This window comes from Equus quagga, chromosome 4 (assembly GCF_021613505.1).
Source record: "Equus quagga isolate Etosha38 chromosome 4, UCLA_HA_Equagga_1.0, whole genome shotgun sequence".
Classification (NCBI taxonomy): Eukaryota; Metazoa; Chordata; class Mammalia; order Perissodactyla; family Equidae; genus Equus; species Equus quagga.
The window spans coordinates 126,370,593-126,386,179 of NC_060270.1; the positions used below are offsets into that span (position 1 = coordinate 126,370,593).

The window sequence follows — 15,587 nt, forward strand, 5'->3', positions numbered from 1 at the left end:
GTATATATTTTATTTCCTTTTCTTGTCTTGTTACATTTGCTAGAGCTTCCAGTACACTGTTGAAAAGGAGTGGAGAGAGGGCATATCCTTGCCTTGTGTCTGATCTTAATAAGAAAGCTTCAAGTCTCTCATCATTAAGTATGATGTTACTTGTAGTATTTTTTTGTAGATATTCTTTATCAAGTTGGGGAAGGTTCCTCTATTCCTAGATTATTGAGAGTTTTTATCATGAATGAGTGTTGGATTTTGTCAAATGCTTTTTCTGCATCTATTCATGATTACTAAATTGTTATTTTTCTTTTTTGGCCTGTTGATGTGACGGATTACATTAACTGATTTTCAAACATTGAACTAGCCTTGCATATCTGGGATAAATCCCATTTGGCAGTGGTATACAATTCTTTTTATACATCATTGGATTTGATTTGCTAATATTTTGTTGAAGATTTTTACATCTATGTTCATGAAAGATATTGGTCTACAGTTTTATTTTCTTGTAATGTCTTTGTCTAGTTTGGTATGAGGCTAATGCTAGCCTTATAGAATGATTTAGGAAGATTCCCTTTGCTTTTCTCCTCTGAAAGAGATCATATATAATTGGTATAATTTCTTCCTTAAAAATTTGGAAGAATTCATAAGTGGACCCATTTGAACCTGGCGCTTTCTGTTTTGGAAGGTTATTAATTATTGGTTAAATTTTTTAATAGATATAGGCCTATTCAGATTGTGTATTTCTTGTGTGAGTTTTGGCAGATTGTGTCTTTCAAAGAATTGGTCTCTTTCATCTACATTATCAAATTAGCGTGCATAGAGTTGTTCATAGTATTCCTTGATTGTCCTTTTAATGTCCATGGGATCTATAGTGACATCCCCTCTTTCATTTCTGATATTAGAACTTTGTGCACTCTCTTTTCTTCTTAGTCTGGCTGGGGGCTTATCAATTTTATTCATATTTTCTAAGAAAGAGCTTTTGGTTTCATTGATTTTCTCTATTGATTTCCTGTTTTCAATTTCATTGATTTCTGCTTTAATTTTTACTATTTCTTTTCTTCTGCTTACTTTGGCTTTAATTTCATCTTCTTTTTTCTAGTTTCCTAAGGTGGTAATTTAGATTACTGATTGTAGAAAATTCTTCCTTCCTAATATATGTATTTAATGCTACAAATTTCCCTCTAAGCACTGCTTTTACTGCCTCCCCCATATTTTGATAAATTGTGTTTTCATCTTAGTTGAGAGTATTTTTTCATTTCTCTTGAGATATCTTCTTTGACCAGTGTGATATTTAGAAGTGTGTTGTTTAATCTCTATGTTTAATCTTGGGACTTTCTGGTTGTCTTTCTGTTATTGATTTATAGTTAATTCCATTGTGGTCTAAGAGCAGACATTGTATGACTTCTATTCTTTCAAATTTGTTGAGGTGTGTTTTATGTCCAGAATGTGGTCTTGGTGAACATTTATCTTGGTGAATGTTCCACGTGAGCTTGAGAAGAATATGTATTTTGCTGTTGTTGGGTGAAGTGGTCCATAGATGTTGATTATATTCAGTTGATTGACGGCATTGTTGAGCTCAACTATATCCTTACTGATTTTTGCCTGCTGGATCTATACATTCTGAGAGAGGGGTGTTGAAGTCTCCAATTATGAGAGTGGATTCATCTATTTCTCTTTGCAATTAGTTTTTGTCTTGTGTGTTTTAACGCTACATCACTTTTTTTAGCAAAGGTATTTTGTAAACTTTGTTATATGAATATTTTAATGCAAAATGCTTAACACTTAAAATTAGCAAAGCTTCATTTAAATAAAAAACTTCATTTCATGAAGATGATGAACTCCAAGAACTGTACAATAATTGACTTCTGCTATACAATGCCAATCCTATGCAATATAATAAGAACTGCATCATGAGCTGTTCATTTCTCCCATCACTCTTCTGAACCCTGAAGGGCAGAGGAGAAGTATTCAGACAAATACAAACAAAATATAACCCAAATAGACTATGCAAAGTAATTCCTAACAGTTAGAAATGCGTTTTGACTAAGCTATCCAACCAAGTAGCTAGGGATAACCGCAGGTATTGCTCCAGGGCTGATAAGAGGTTTTTGTTTTTACAACTTGGTAAAAGCTCTGTACTAGGTGAAAAATCACAGTTTAAAGATGCATGTTCTGTAAATAGTTACCACACATACACATAGTGTCTGTAAACACTAGAAACATACATTAGACAGAGTATCCTCAAAAGTCGGGTACATATAAAAAAAAGATGAGGTAACATAATTCTCAAAGTCCACAGGAATCTTGCCCGAAGAGTTTGAACAGCTGCCAATAATTCACTTCCATTGTACAGAGGTTAAGGCATCTCTGAAACCCTTAGGGTTTGCCAAAACTGGATTCACTGGCTTTCACTATAGCAATGGCGTGGTAGATAACATTCATCTGTAATTTAACTTCACAATTGGTATGAGTCTGTGACAGATAACAGAATTCCTGAATAAGCCAGAAGCATTGTTTAACTTGCTCTGGAGAAACAAAATCTTCAGCCACTTTGATACAGCTATGTAAGTCATGAACCTGGTATGGAATTCAGGCTGGGCAGAATGCCACATCTCTGAGAAACTGTACAATAGCCCTGCCTTGAACCCCATACTCTTGATGAAGATGCTGTCTCAGTGATCAGTCTAAATACCAGCTCTGATCATTAATAGGATCAAGGTTGTTGGGTGTTCTTGAAAAAGCTCTTCTGATGCCATTTTAAGGAATTCTCCTATCTTTTCCACGTCTTCACTAGCATATATAGGCTAGAAGGCTCCTGGCTTCTCTTTTCCTTTAATAAATTGCTTTATTGTGAGTTCATGAGAATTTCCATTCTTGGACAGCTTTAAGGTCTTCTTGGTCACACTGTCCTTGGGAATTCTCACATAGACCAGGACATTAGCTGCACCAGACACGTCTCAGTAAAGACGTTGCTCCACAATTTCGATCTTCTAGAGTAATTAATCCACAAGCATTATACACCTTGGGACCCCAATCTGGCCAAACAAAGTAGTTTGTCAGCCTAGAGACAAAATCAGTATGTCATCTCACCTTGCACACTCCAAGCAATGGGACGCTGACCATCAGATCATCAAGCCTGGAGGGCATCATATCTCTAAAATGTCCTCCTGATAGCCAGTCCTTAAGATTCAACATCATTAATTCTTTTTCATTTCCCAAGAGATTAGGAACATCTTTGAGTCCATTCCAGAAGTTTCCTACTGTGGTTTTTGTGATGATTTAATTGGTCTTTGGTAGAGACTGAATGTTTGTATCCCCCCAAAATTCATATGTTGAAACCCAATCCCCAAAGTGATGATATTGAGAGGTGGAGAGACTTTGGGAGGTGATTAGGTATGAAGGCAGAACCCACACAATTGGAATTAGTGCCCTTGTGAAAAAGACCCCAGAGAGCTCCATTCCCCCCTTTCACAACGTGAGGACACAGTGAGAAGACAGCCATCTATGAACCAAGAAGTGGGCCCTCACCAGATACCAAATCTACTGGCACCTTGATCTTGAATTTCTCACCCTCCACAACTGTGAGAAATAAATGTTTCTTTTTTAAGTTGTCCAGTCTATGGTATTTTGTTATAGCAGCCCAAACAGACTAAGACATTCCTACAGTTAACTAGATCGACTTCCTGGTCACAAAACTCTTTGCCAAAAGATTCAGTTTTCCAAAATTCAGTGTTCAATTTAGGATGCTTTCCAGACACCATCACTGGCCCTTGTTTCCAGCACTCTCTGAACACACTCCAGTTGCTCCTGTTGTTGAGATCTTACAAGGACAGCAAACAGTTACCACACAGCCAACAGTGAGAAGTGTAGAATGCTAGGTTTGTCAGTAGTCCTTAAGGTTCTTACATAAATTGGGGGAAGGCTTGTTTTCTACCAAAGAAGCAAAGATATCAAGGATTTTTAGTGTATTCTTGAGTCCATTTCCCGTCGTTTCTTCCTTGCTGACGTCCCCCCTGGGTAGGTCTGCCAGCCAGGTTAAAGGAGAAGCACTGATTGAACAGGCTGATTTCATGCTGCTGGCTCACTTGGAGGCTGCACCTCCACCCACGGCTGCTGGCTCCAACACTCAGCGATTCTGCAGGAGCATAGCACCAAGAATAGATTTTTCTCCAACTAAGGAAGTCTGTTTTACATCTTCCTTCAAGGCCGGCTTTGGAAAGAGCTTGAATTGCCTCTGTGAACAAGGACAATTTGCCTCTATTCCACATTTTGGTCCTACAGAAGGAACAGCCTTCAACCTCATTAGAGAGCTTTTCCAAGAATGATCCGCATAGGCATCAAGTTCCCCGGTTCATGTACTTGACTCTTCATGCATCTAAGCCAAGGAAAAGTCTTGTAGGGAGTACCCTGTTGACAATTTTTCCTCTTCTTCTGGCAATGTACACACACTCCAAACTCACACTGAGGATACACCCAGTGCAAGCTGAAGATGGTGGTATCACATACATCACTCATTTCTTGAACACCTTGGACAGCTTGCTCCCTAACAACACTCTGAGATGCTCTTACCGTGTGGCTCCACACTTGACATAGCTTCCTTTTCAGAAAGCACCATTTGACATGGTGGCATCTAATGTTGACCGGGGGGGTAATTTTCTGTATCCAAATCAGTTCCCGCCACATTTTTGGTTAACGGCAACCATAACATAATTGCTTCATTGTTCTTACAATGAAATTAAAATGTTCTTACAATGAATGAAATAGAAACTCTAGACTTTCTATTTCTATTTGTTTGCTCAATCATCCTTAGCTGTTATGTTTTCATCTTTGTGCCTTTCAGTTTATGGTCTCAAGACACTCACTGACTTTTCAAGCAAAGATGAAGAAAGAAAAAATACTTCCAGCTCCCACTGTGCCTTTTATCAGGGAAGCAAACACTTTTCCAGAAGTCCCCAGTAGACATCTTTATCTATTTCATTGGCCAACTCTGAGTCATTTGGCCACCCCTAGCTCCAAGAGAATCTGGAAAAATCAAGTGTACGGAGAAGAACAATAAGATTAGCTTAGATCAATTATGATTCATCCTCTGGAGCTGGGCAGACTGCTACCTATATAAGTCAGCTATTACTGTGATAATGTTCCATAACAAGCAACCCCCAAATCTTAGTGGTTTGCAAGAATAAGCATTTGTTTCTCAATTATGGGCATGCAGGTCATGTGTGACTCTGCTAGGTTTGGCAGGGATCAGTTGGACTTGGATCCAGGCTGTGTGTGTTTTCATGTCTGTCCCAAGTATCTTCTTATTCTGGCACTACTGGGCACCACGGCATACTCTTCTTATGGCAAACGGTAGGTGCATCAGAAGTTAGATAAAATCACACCAACACATTTAGAGTCTCTGCTCATGTCGTGTCCAGTAACATCCCATTTGCCAAACAAATCACCTGACCAAGTCCATCACAAACTAGGCAGGAATATATACTTTACCTACTCCAGTGGAAAGTGCCACAAATTCACACGCCAAAAGGTTTAGATGTATAATTCTATTACAGAGAGGGAATGAAAGATTGGGAACAAAAATCCAATCTATCCCCTCATTCCAGACAAACTGGGGCCCTGACAGCAAGAGAGAATGGAATAGCTGTTGGGTAGCCATCCAACAGTGTCTTCCACACCTAGTCAAAAGAAGCCTTAGAAATTCATTTTTCTGGTTTAGTTACTGGGAAGAAGAGGAGGAAGTAAGGAAATTAGTTACCAGTTGCTTTCCTGAGCGGGAGTTTCCAGCTATAACATTCATGAATAGTTGAGGAGGCTGATATAGACTGTTTAACATCTCCAACTCTCAGTTTCCTAGTCTGAATTCCTGCTAACAGCAAACATCTCTGATACAGTATGTGCCCAGTACTACACAAAGTACTTTACGTGCAGTAGCTCACTTTATCCTCACCACAAACCTATGAAGCTATCCTCAGCTATTTACAGCTACTTTACAGTTATTCGTATGTACTATTTTGCATTTATATTACAGATAGTTACAGCTGGGAGGTCAAGTAACTTAGGCAGGTGCTTATAAACAGCAAAGCAACAAGGAGAACCCAGATCTGTCTGTCTGGTTTACAATCAGATGTAAACCAGCAACACAGCCCCTGCCCTTCAGGACTTCACTTCTTAGTCTCTAATACAGCCTGCCGGACATCATGTGTCAACTACAAATGAGTCCAACACAAATATGTGTGTTATTTTGAAAATGAATATACTATATGCCAGCTACTCTTCTAAGGGCTTACCATGTCATATATCAATGAACCGTCAGATCAACTCTGTGAAATAAGTATTATTTTTCCCCATTTTAAATAGCAGGAAACTGAGATACCTAGAAGTTACGTTTGCTGCACAGCAGGAAGTGATGCCGCAGGATTAGAAACCAACCAACCTTACTCTAAAGCTGGCCTTTCACCACACCACCTGCAGCACGTGACTAAGAACATACAGGTTTATTTAAATATATTAGTAAATCAATATAGCTTTTTCTGATGTATTTTCTCAGTAAGACATACTACTTATAAACTCAGTCACATAAAGGCCTGTAAAATATTTTATGTTAAAAAGAGTTCTTCCCACTTGAAAAACTTAGGATCATGGGTCTGGTATTTTTAGTCTTCCAAAATAAACTAGGAGGAAACGTATTAAAATACAAAACAATAAGTGTGGTTTCTTTTTCCTTAAATCTCAGAGACTAGTTTTCAGTTATTTCACTATTTTATCCGTGTTTGATGTTTATATAATACTTTACAATTGCTAATTAATCACAGTACCTTCTAGCGACACATGTGACCACTGTTATTAAAATCACTTCCTGTGGGGGTGCTGGCGGTGTCACCGGAGCCGGCTTAGCCCCCCAGCTCCGCTGAGGAGCCAGAGGTTCCAGCCACATCCTCTCCTGGTCCCCGGCCGCTTGGCGGCGGCACGCGCGTGCGGGGTGACACCGCGGCGGCCCAGGAGGCGCTGCTGAGCCCCGGTCCCCGAAGCCCCGGCGCGGCGCCCCTCCGCCCGGCCGCGCTCCAGGCCCAGACGCCGGACGCCGCGCTCAGGACGCAGACCCCACTCTGCAGCAACTCCAGCGCAAATTTTTCAGAACGTAAGAGAAGAATACAGTCATTATCGGAGGTGGAGACATTCAGAAGTTGTTCTTAATCAGTGAAGCTTGTGCTTTGGAAAGTCAGCCTCACGCCTCAGCACCCACAGCAGCTCGTTCTCCAGGTTCTTGCTGGATGAAGAATTAGTTTCCAGCCCCCCTTCACCCTCTGACAAGTTGGAAGGATACGTCAGCATCTCTTAAAAGACTAGGAAGGTCAGATTGGGGAGGGGTATGAGCAAATCCTCTCTACCAATCTAGCAGAACAATATGAATTTTTTGTGAAATTCACACAAAACGGGAGGAGGTCAACAAGCTGTGGGTCCTGAAGGTTTTTTTGCATATCTGGGTAGGAGGTTTGACCTCAAGAGATCTCTGCTGTACACTTTTGCAACTGGTTTGACATTATATTTCGGCTCCAAGTTTGGGGTGTATGGTGTCAATGGATCCGAGAGAAGAAAGCATTTCAAGAGGCCAAATGTTGAGAGTTCAAGTAAGATGAGGACTGAGAACTGACTATTAATTCAGCACAAGGGTGGGTTCCATGATAAACACAGTCTCAGTGGAGTCATGGGAGAGAAGCCTGCCTGGAATGGGTTAGGAGAAAATGTAAAGTGAGGAAATGGAGCCGAGACTACAGAAAACTCATTTAAGAAGTCAAGCTGTGAAAGGAACCGATAAATGGGGTGGTAGCTTGGCTCTTTACAGAGGAGTAGGGTAAAAGGAAGGTTTGTTTGTTTGTATTTTGTTTTGTGTTTGTTGTTGTTGTTAAGGATTATAGCTACTGGATGTATTTTATACCAAAGGAAATACTCAATGAGTAAAAGTTTGATGATGCAGGAGAGAAAAGAGATAATTATGAGAGCAATGCTTTCTCCCTCAGCTGTGAACACCTTGCCAAACTCCAACTCAGGTAAAACTCAACCATCTGCCATGCTCCTGAACTCAAGCAGCTGAACATAGTGGGAGAAAAATACACAGCTGGTCTTGCTTAAAAGCCATGACCACAAATCTCAAAAGAACACTTAACACCAGCCAACAGTCCTGCCCTACTTCTGTAATACGATGACTTCTGTCTTCAAAATAACTACATCGCACATTCTCCTCTTTCCAAAAACTTGCTCATGTCCTTCTCCTCTTTCATTCTTAGTTGCTTGCCTTGCCTCATACATCATGGGGGAAAACAGAAGCTCTCAGACAGACATTCTCATCTTCCCACTGTCAAGTCTAACTCCTTTCCTGCACCTGCCTCCTTCTTCTTTCTTGCCACGTGGTCCAGACCCCACTTCATTATAACAGGAAATTGGCTGAGGGATAACTGCACACGCTAACCTAGAAAACTTTAGGCTTTCTTAGAAGAAATAATAAATGCAAATAAAACTGAAAAATTGCTAAAAACTTTACACATTAAAAAATATGACTAAAATTAATGAAAGAAGTCAATCTCCTTGAAAAAATGCAAACTTGACCTGTGAAAATTAGTTTTGGTAATAGTAATACACCCAAATAAAGGTGAAATACTATGTTCCATCATCAAAGAAAAAAACCCTTTATTATAAAATTTACGCAGAAAACCTGTCCCCCATGGGGCCGGCTCCATGGCCGAGTGGTTAAGTTCGGGTGCTCCGCTGCGGTGGCCCAGGGTTCAGATCCTGGGCGCAGACATGGCACTGCTTGTCAGGCCATGTTGAGGCGGCATCCCACATCTCACAGCTAGAAGCACCTGCAACTAAGATATACAACTGAGTACAGGGGGTTTGGGGGAGATAAAACAGGAAAAAAAAAAAAAAAAGATTGGCAACAGTTGTTAGCCCAGGTGGCAATTTTAAGGAAAAAAAAAAAAAGAAAACCTGTCCCCCAAAGAAAATAACTTCAGTAAAATAAAAATGAAAATGGAAAATTAATATATTTTAACTGAAAATCAATTAAGGCCATGAATAGTCATTAAAGGACTGATATTTAGAAGCAAAGTCAAAGAAATCTTGTATAAAAGTATTGGGGCAGGGCCAGCCCCATGGCCAAGTGGTTAAGTTCGCCTGCTCTGCTGCAAGTGGCCCAGTGTTCATTGGTTCAAATCCTGGGCGCGGACATGGTACCGCTCATCAAGCCACACTGAGGTGGTGTCCCACATGCCACAACTAGAAGGACCCACCACTAAAGAATATACAACTATGTACAGGGGGGGCTTTGGGGAGAAAAAGGAAAAAAATAAAATCTTAAAAAAAAAAATATTGGGGAAAAAATTTCCAATGGAGAGGTCAACGTGGCCTATCCTAATTTGGTATATTTCCTTCCAGACCTGTTCCTATGCATTCAAACAGAACAGTGGCGTCAATGCCCCATTGCTGCAGCTTAGGGTCCTCAAACACAATCAATTTGTCAGCACCATCCCTCCCATACTACCAACACACCAGTAGGTCACCTTGGGCTGACAGGTGCCCTAAGGACATTGCAAGGAGAGGTCTACAGTGGGCGGCCACTCAGTGGCAGAAAACAAAGACTGGTGGCGTGGACTTGGCATTGTCATACTGGACAATCAACTGGTGAGAACGCAGTACAGACATTGACAATTTTCCCAGAGTGCAAGTCGAATGATTGGCAGGCACAGGTCCTGGGTGCAGGCAATGTAAAGTTTTCTTTCATAGGAAGTCTGAGTAGTTTCTTGGCTGCCAAGGTCTCTGATCCAGTGTCACTCCTGGCACCTCACAGCAGTCCTTCCTCACACCCACTGCCCCTAACACCTTCTGTAGAGGGGCTCTCTCTTGGACCACTGTCTCCATTTAGGGACTCCTGGTATTTTACCTTCCTTTCCTACCCCCTGGCTTCCTTCCTTTGTTCTCCTTTGCCCTGTAGACTTCTTCCATTTCTCCACTAACATCCTTTAATGTTCATTAGGAAGAACCTCAGGGGCTTGTTAAAAACTGATTTCGAGCCATTTCCTGTTCTGCATTTGAAGAGCTTGGCAGTAGCCACTCCATCCTAACAACAAGTAAAAAGCTAAACACACTGGAAAATCAATAGTTCTTCTTGGATCCATAAGAGATGGAAGGACACAGGGCAAATTTCTGCCCCTAAGATTGGAGAGACCAACAGGTGAATACAAGGAGTTATGACTTACCAGAGCAGAGGTTCCCCAGCAAAAACCAGTTCAGGAACCAGTGCCAGGTGGGAAAACCTGAACTGTAACTGATGAACTGCTGGAGGCCCAGTGTGGACAAGTCTGAGAGTGAAAAACTCCAGGGGACCCCGTCATAGGGAGGCCCCCATAATTTTGTGAGATTTACCTCCAGGAGCTTGAGCAGATTCCCACAGTAAATGTCAGAGAAAAATCCCCTCCTGCTTCCTTCCTTCAGGGGGAAGGAAAAAGGACCCATTTTGAAATATGCCAGATCACTCTGTTCGTAAACAAGGCCTGCCCTCAGGAGAAACTAAACCAGAGCCTAACTCACCCTGGGGAAAGGAAATAGCCACTCGAGTCAGCTCTAGCCTTCCACCTGGGGGAAGGGAAATACCCAACATCAGTCCTCTCCAGCCATCCTCTCCCACCTACAAGGGGAGACAAAAACTGAGAAACACTTGTGAAGTTCACAGTCCAGAGTCATAGGCTCACCCAAAGGCCGAGACCTAAGAGGCACCAGCTTCCGCTTATAAGATAAATAAGTCATGGGGATGTAATGCACAGCATGGGGATACAATCAAAAGCATTTAATAACTCTGTATGATGACAGATGGTCACTAGACTTATCATGGTGATCATTTCATAATGCATATAAATATTGAGTCACTATGATGTACCTGAAACTAACAGGGTATTATATGTCAATTATTCTTCAATTGAAAAAAGAAAAAAAAAGACTGAGACCTCATCATAGGACTATAGAATGCTTGCCCCCACACACGTTCCTTACTACCACATTACTGAAAGTCTGTTACTACGGCTCCTTTTACCCACTATATCATGTCCAGCTATCAAAAAAATAAAATAAAAATATTACAAGGCATACCCAAAAAAAGAGCAAAAAACCCCCCAGTGCCTACACAGTATTCTGATAGATGAATGCATCATATTTTATTTATACCATCTCCCATCTACGTTGTTTAAATTTTCCACTATCCTAAAACAATAAAAACCTGTGCACGTATATATTTCCGTAATCAAATGATAAATTCCCTTAGGTTATGTTTCTAAAAATTTTTTACCAGAAGTTTGAAAACAATAGATTGTCAGCTAATTCAATAAACAACTCTGACAGAGAGAGGGAGAAGAGTATGGCGAGAAATATGGGAAGAGGAGAAAATAAGTTAGTCTAAGGAAATTTATGACCACATCTTTTTTTTCTCCTATTAAAATTTTTATGTTAATTTTTTGAATATGGTAAAAAGATCCTTGGACTTCAAAGAATATATGTAGAAAAAGAAGTGTGCCTCTCCTGTCTCCCCGTTCCCACTTCCCTCCTTAGTTTCTTCCTAGTTTCTTATTTATCCTTTTAGACATTAGAGTGAACCATGCAAAAAAGCTGTTTTTGTAGATCAGTTTAAAGAAACGCAGTTTGGTTCCATCTAATATTATATGCATGTCCATTTACTTTTCCAAATATGTGATCGTAATACACTCGGTGAGTCTGTCTTATACATGAGGATGTTTTGTTATAAACTTCTTTCCTTAGTGGAGATAAAATATCTGGAAGTCAGATTTTAAAAATTAAAACTGCCAAGGAATGTTTAAGTGTTGCGGAGCAGGTCTTGGGTGTGGTGTTATTAATTTCCCTAAAATGAATAGTAGTTTCCTTTAACTTGAAGAGGGAGCAACACTTTTGAAGTCTATAAGTTACATAAACAAATGATAAGAAAACATATTGTGTGAAGAAAATCTCCTACGAACAAAGCCGGTTGCTTTTCTACAGAATCCTAGAAAACCCAGCCTCTGGCTTTGCAGGCGTGCAGGCTAGAGGGCGCTGTGGTCCAGTCCTAATGTGTTGCTTCCTGCAGCCGGGATTTGGGAATAAATCCTAGAATAACTTTTACTCCAACAAAGGACTATGGGTGAATAGTTCGCCTGTTGCAACCCCACTTCTTGAAGTACGTTTTCTGCTAGAAAAGCAAGAGGAAATTGCTAAATCTTCCTAGCTGTATAAGTAGAATAATATCTTTTCAAGGAAAATTCTGATTACAGAACTAGAAGAGACCTTAAAGATCATCTAGGTCCATGGTTCTTAACAGGGAAACATATCAGTATTGCCTGTAGCATTTTGGCTAATCGCCGAAGGGCAGTAAAATGATTTTTTTTTCAAGTTTGAACCCAGGCCCTTGGACACCATGGCACTGGAAAGTTATTCTTCCTGAATTAGTTGTCCAGCTTTTCTGAATTACTGCACAGTCACCTTCACTCAAAAGATGTTCCTTATTATTCTCCCCCTAAAAGTATAAAAGTATACCTAGAACCACCATAACTAGTCAACTCTGCTAACCCATAAATTCATTTTCTCACTCCCTATCCCTAAATAAATATATCCTTATACACCGTATAAAGTGTGTCTATTCATGTATTGGGTTTATTTTGACCTTCCCTTGCCTCTCTGTTGTGCACCTGTATTCTTGTTAGTTTCTAACAATATCATTGGGTTGAACGTTAAGCTGACTATTTCAATGGGCAAATGTGTTCCTGTGTCAGATTAGAAAATGGCGGCTGGGCTTCCAAGCCAGACCACTAAAAACTCTAATCTATAAATTACCTGAACCATGATGCTAGTGGCCCTTTTCCAATTATACTTCTATTCCATTGAGTAGGCATGCATTGAAAAATTCTGATGTGGTCCCATTGTGGGACACCAGCAACAAAAATTTCTCTTAACTTCAGTAGGAAGCATGACCACTGGCTGTAGAGTCAGAAAGAATTGCTGGGCATCAGTCTCAGTGTTCACTCCCTGTATTTGAAGTAGCCTTGCTCCTCAGATATGCTCTTGTTTTATGTTCAATAGACATTTCTAATTCTGACAAAGAGTGTGTAGTGGATCTCAAGCTAATGAAGGAATGAAACCACAGCAAAATTGAAGTGGGAGCAGTTAGCTCAGACAGTATTTAGTTTAATAATTAAATGAGCTGAACCAAAGTAAGTCAGCCTAGAAAGCCCAGCCACCACAACAGTTTCCTGTTATTTAAATTTAGCAGGAGATATGCAGGGAGCATTAGGGCAACAAAAAGAAGAAATCTAGAAGATTTCCCTATATCTTGTGTTCTTAAGAGTTTGGGGAGAAATTTAAGATGGAGAAGATAGCAAAGGTTATCTGGGTGCCCTCAGTGAGGAGCGGGGTCAGGTCCTATGGCCTGGTTAGGTGTGGTTTGTTCTGGTTCATTTGTAAATGATTATATGAGACTTTCCTAAAAGCAACAATGATGGAGTTGCTGTTTTGCCAGTTCACATCACCTCATAAATAAGAACATACTTGGACAACATTAAAGACTCCAGGTCTGACTTACATTCCTAACCCCCTGCCAACTGCGTCTCAAATTAGTTCTAAGGTCACCAGCGATGAGCCAAGCAAGTGTGGGTGTATCTGTGAAAATCCACCATCACTAACGGAAAACAAATTCCAGTGTCTGGTCCAGTGTCAGAGTCAATCATATCCTATTTATAAGGAAAAGACAACAGTATTTATTGTGTGGACAAGGGTTTATTAACATACTTCATTTTTCTTTCCAGAGTATTACTGTTTGCTTATAAATAGACGTATTCACTGCACAAAGACAAACGTTCTCATGCTGAGCAGAAGGTAAATACTGCTGGCAATGTTTTTTCTCTTAGATGAGCTTTGCTGTATGGGTGGAACACAAATGGTGATGATGAAAGAGGGAGAATAGATTGTGGAATAAATAGCAAGTGTTTCCTGGTGACTGGTTTACATAAGATTAATGCAATTACCTGTTCTTCTGACTCACTGAAAGGCTTCTCAGTCCAAGAGGCAAGGTCTGCACCTGGTAGTTGAGGGGAGCCAAAGGGTGTTTCTGATTACTTACCTGCCAGAATGTCCACAATTCCTATAAAACTTTAGCACAGTTCATGTGAGTGGATTAATCCACCATCAACTGTGGTCATCTAAGAGAGAAAATATCCCTGGAAAATAAATCAACCCTGCTGAGATTGAGGGGTAGTAATGGATGGTGGGTGCCATAAAAAGGGAAAGAGTATTAACATTACAGGACTGAAGGGCATTTTCCTTAGTTGAATTTGGGAAACATTGTGTCACAATACAGCTAACAAATATGCATTTGTAGAAGTACCAAGTTTGAGCTCTTTGCTGGAAAAACATAAAAAGTGAAAAAGGAGCTGAGATCTTTGAAGGCAGCTTTTCTCCTCATAGGAGCCTCAAGCTTAAATCTCTCAGTGTGGTTCTGAGATAGAAAGCATTATGTGCTTCTTAAATATTACGGCACACTTTTGTACATCTTTCTGCCAGGGGAAACCTCAGATTACCATCAAACAAAATCAATTATATTATTCCTACCCAGTATCTCCTTAAAGCCACACTCTGTCATCTCCTCTGGAGATGGAACAGGAAACTTCCAATCCAACTGTGTGATGTCACTCACAGGAAGAATCCATTTCTGGGTGTCTAAAAATGGATTCAACAATGACAAGCTGTGTCAGTTGTAGAGTTGATTAAAAAGAAAGTTCAAGGGGCTGGCCCTGTGGCCTAGTTGTTAAGTTCAACGCACTCTGCTTCGGCAGCCTAGATTCACTTCCCAGGCATGGACCTAAACCATTCATCAGCCATGCTGTGGCAGTGACCCACATACAAAATAGAGGAAGATTGACACAGATATTAGTTCAAGGAGAATCTTCCTCAAGCAAAAAGAGGAAGATTGGCAATAGATGTTAGCTCAGGGCCAATCTTCCTCAGCCAAAAAACAATAAAGTTCAACTATGTTTCACCCAGTGGAAGATATATTGTTTAATGTTTGACCATTTTTCAATTAGGAGGAAAATTGTAAAAACAATAAAACATTTGTTTGAACAAGCTGGACTTTTTAGTAATTTATCAGTAACAAAAAGAAATCTAACCATTTGTTGTACACATGCCACAGATTATATATTGGGGCTTTTTAAAATAATGACTCATTATAGTATAAATTCTCTTTACAGACTCTCCCATCCATACAATGGTATATATTTTTAGAGGTCCCATTGAAAAGCATGATTTCTCTAAACCATTGGCTATAGGGCAAGATGATTTTAGGCAAGACAGTGTAACTTTTCTGGAATCAAGATTTTTTTTATTAATGTGCTTATATTTAAAATAGCGTCTTGTTCTTTTGCAACGAGCTGGGACGTCTTTTGATTGTTTGTCCGTTTGGTTTTATTCCTCCCCTCTGTTTTCAGAGAGATCTGGTGTTGCCTGGTCCTGCTGGAGCCCTCCGGCCCATCACCTCCTGCCAGCCTTCCATGCGTACCTTGCCATGAAAA

The 15,587-nt window shown here is 40.3% G+C and overlaps 1 long non-coding RNA gene and 1 pseudogene across 4 annotated transcripts in view; both read right to left on the reverse strand.

Moving 5' to 3' along the window:
* Positions 1-2,367: 2,367 nt before the first annotated feature.
* On the reverse strand, positions 2,368-12,867 carry LOC124238705 (lysine-specific demethylase 3A-like; annotated as a pseudogene).
* Positions 12,868-13,804: 937 nt separating this feature from the next.
* The window catches only part of LOC124237891 (uncharacterized), a 37,732-nt gene continuing 35,949 nt past the window's right edge, over positions 13,805-15,587 (reverse strand). For 3 of the 4 annotated variants that reach the window (XR_006888173.1, XR_006888171.1, XR_006888170.1), the window contains one exon: positions 13,805-14,736. This is a non-coding gene — a long non-coding RNA (uncharacterized LOC124237891). Of the gene's footprint in view, positions 14,737-15,531; positions 15,575-15,587 lie in introns of those variants that run through there. The other variant, XR_006888172.1, reaches the window with a different exon arrangement.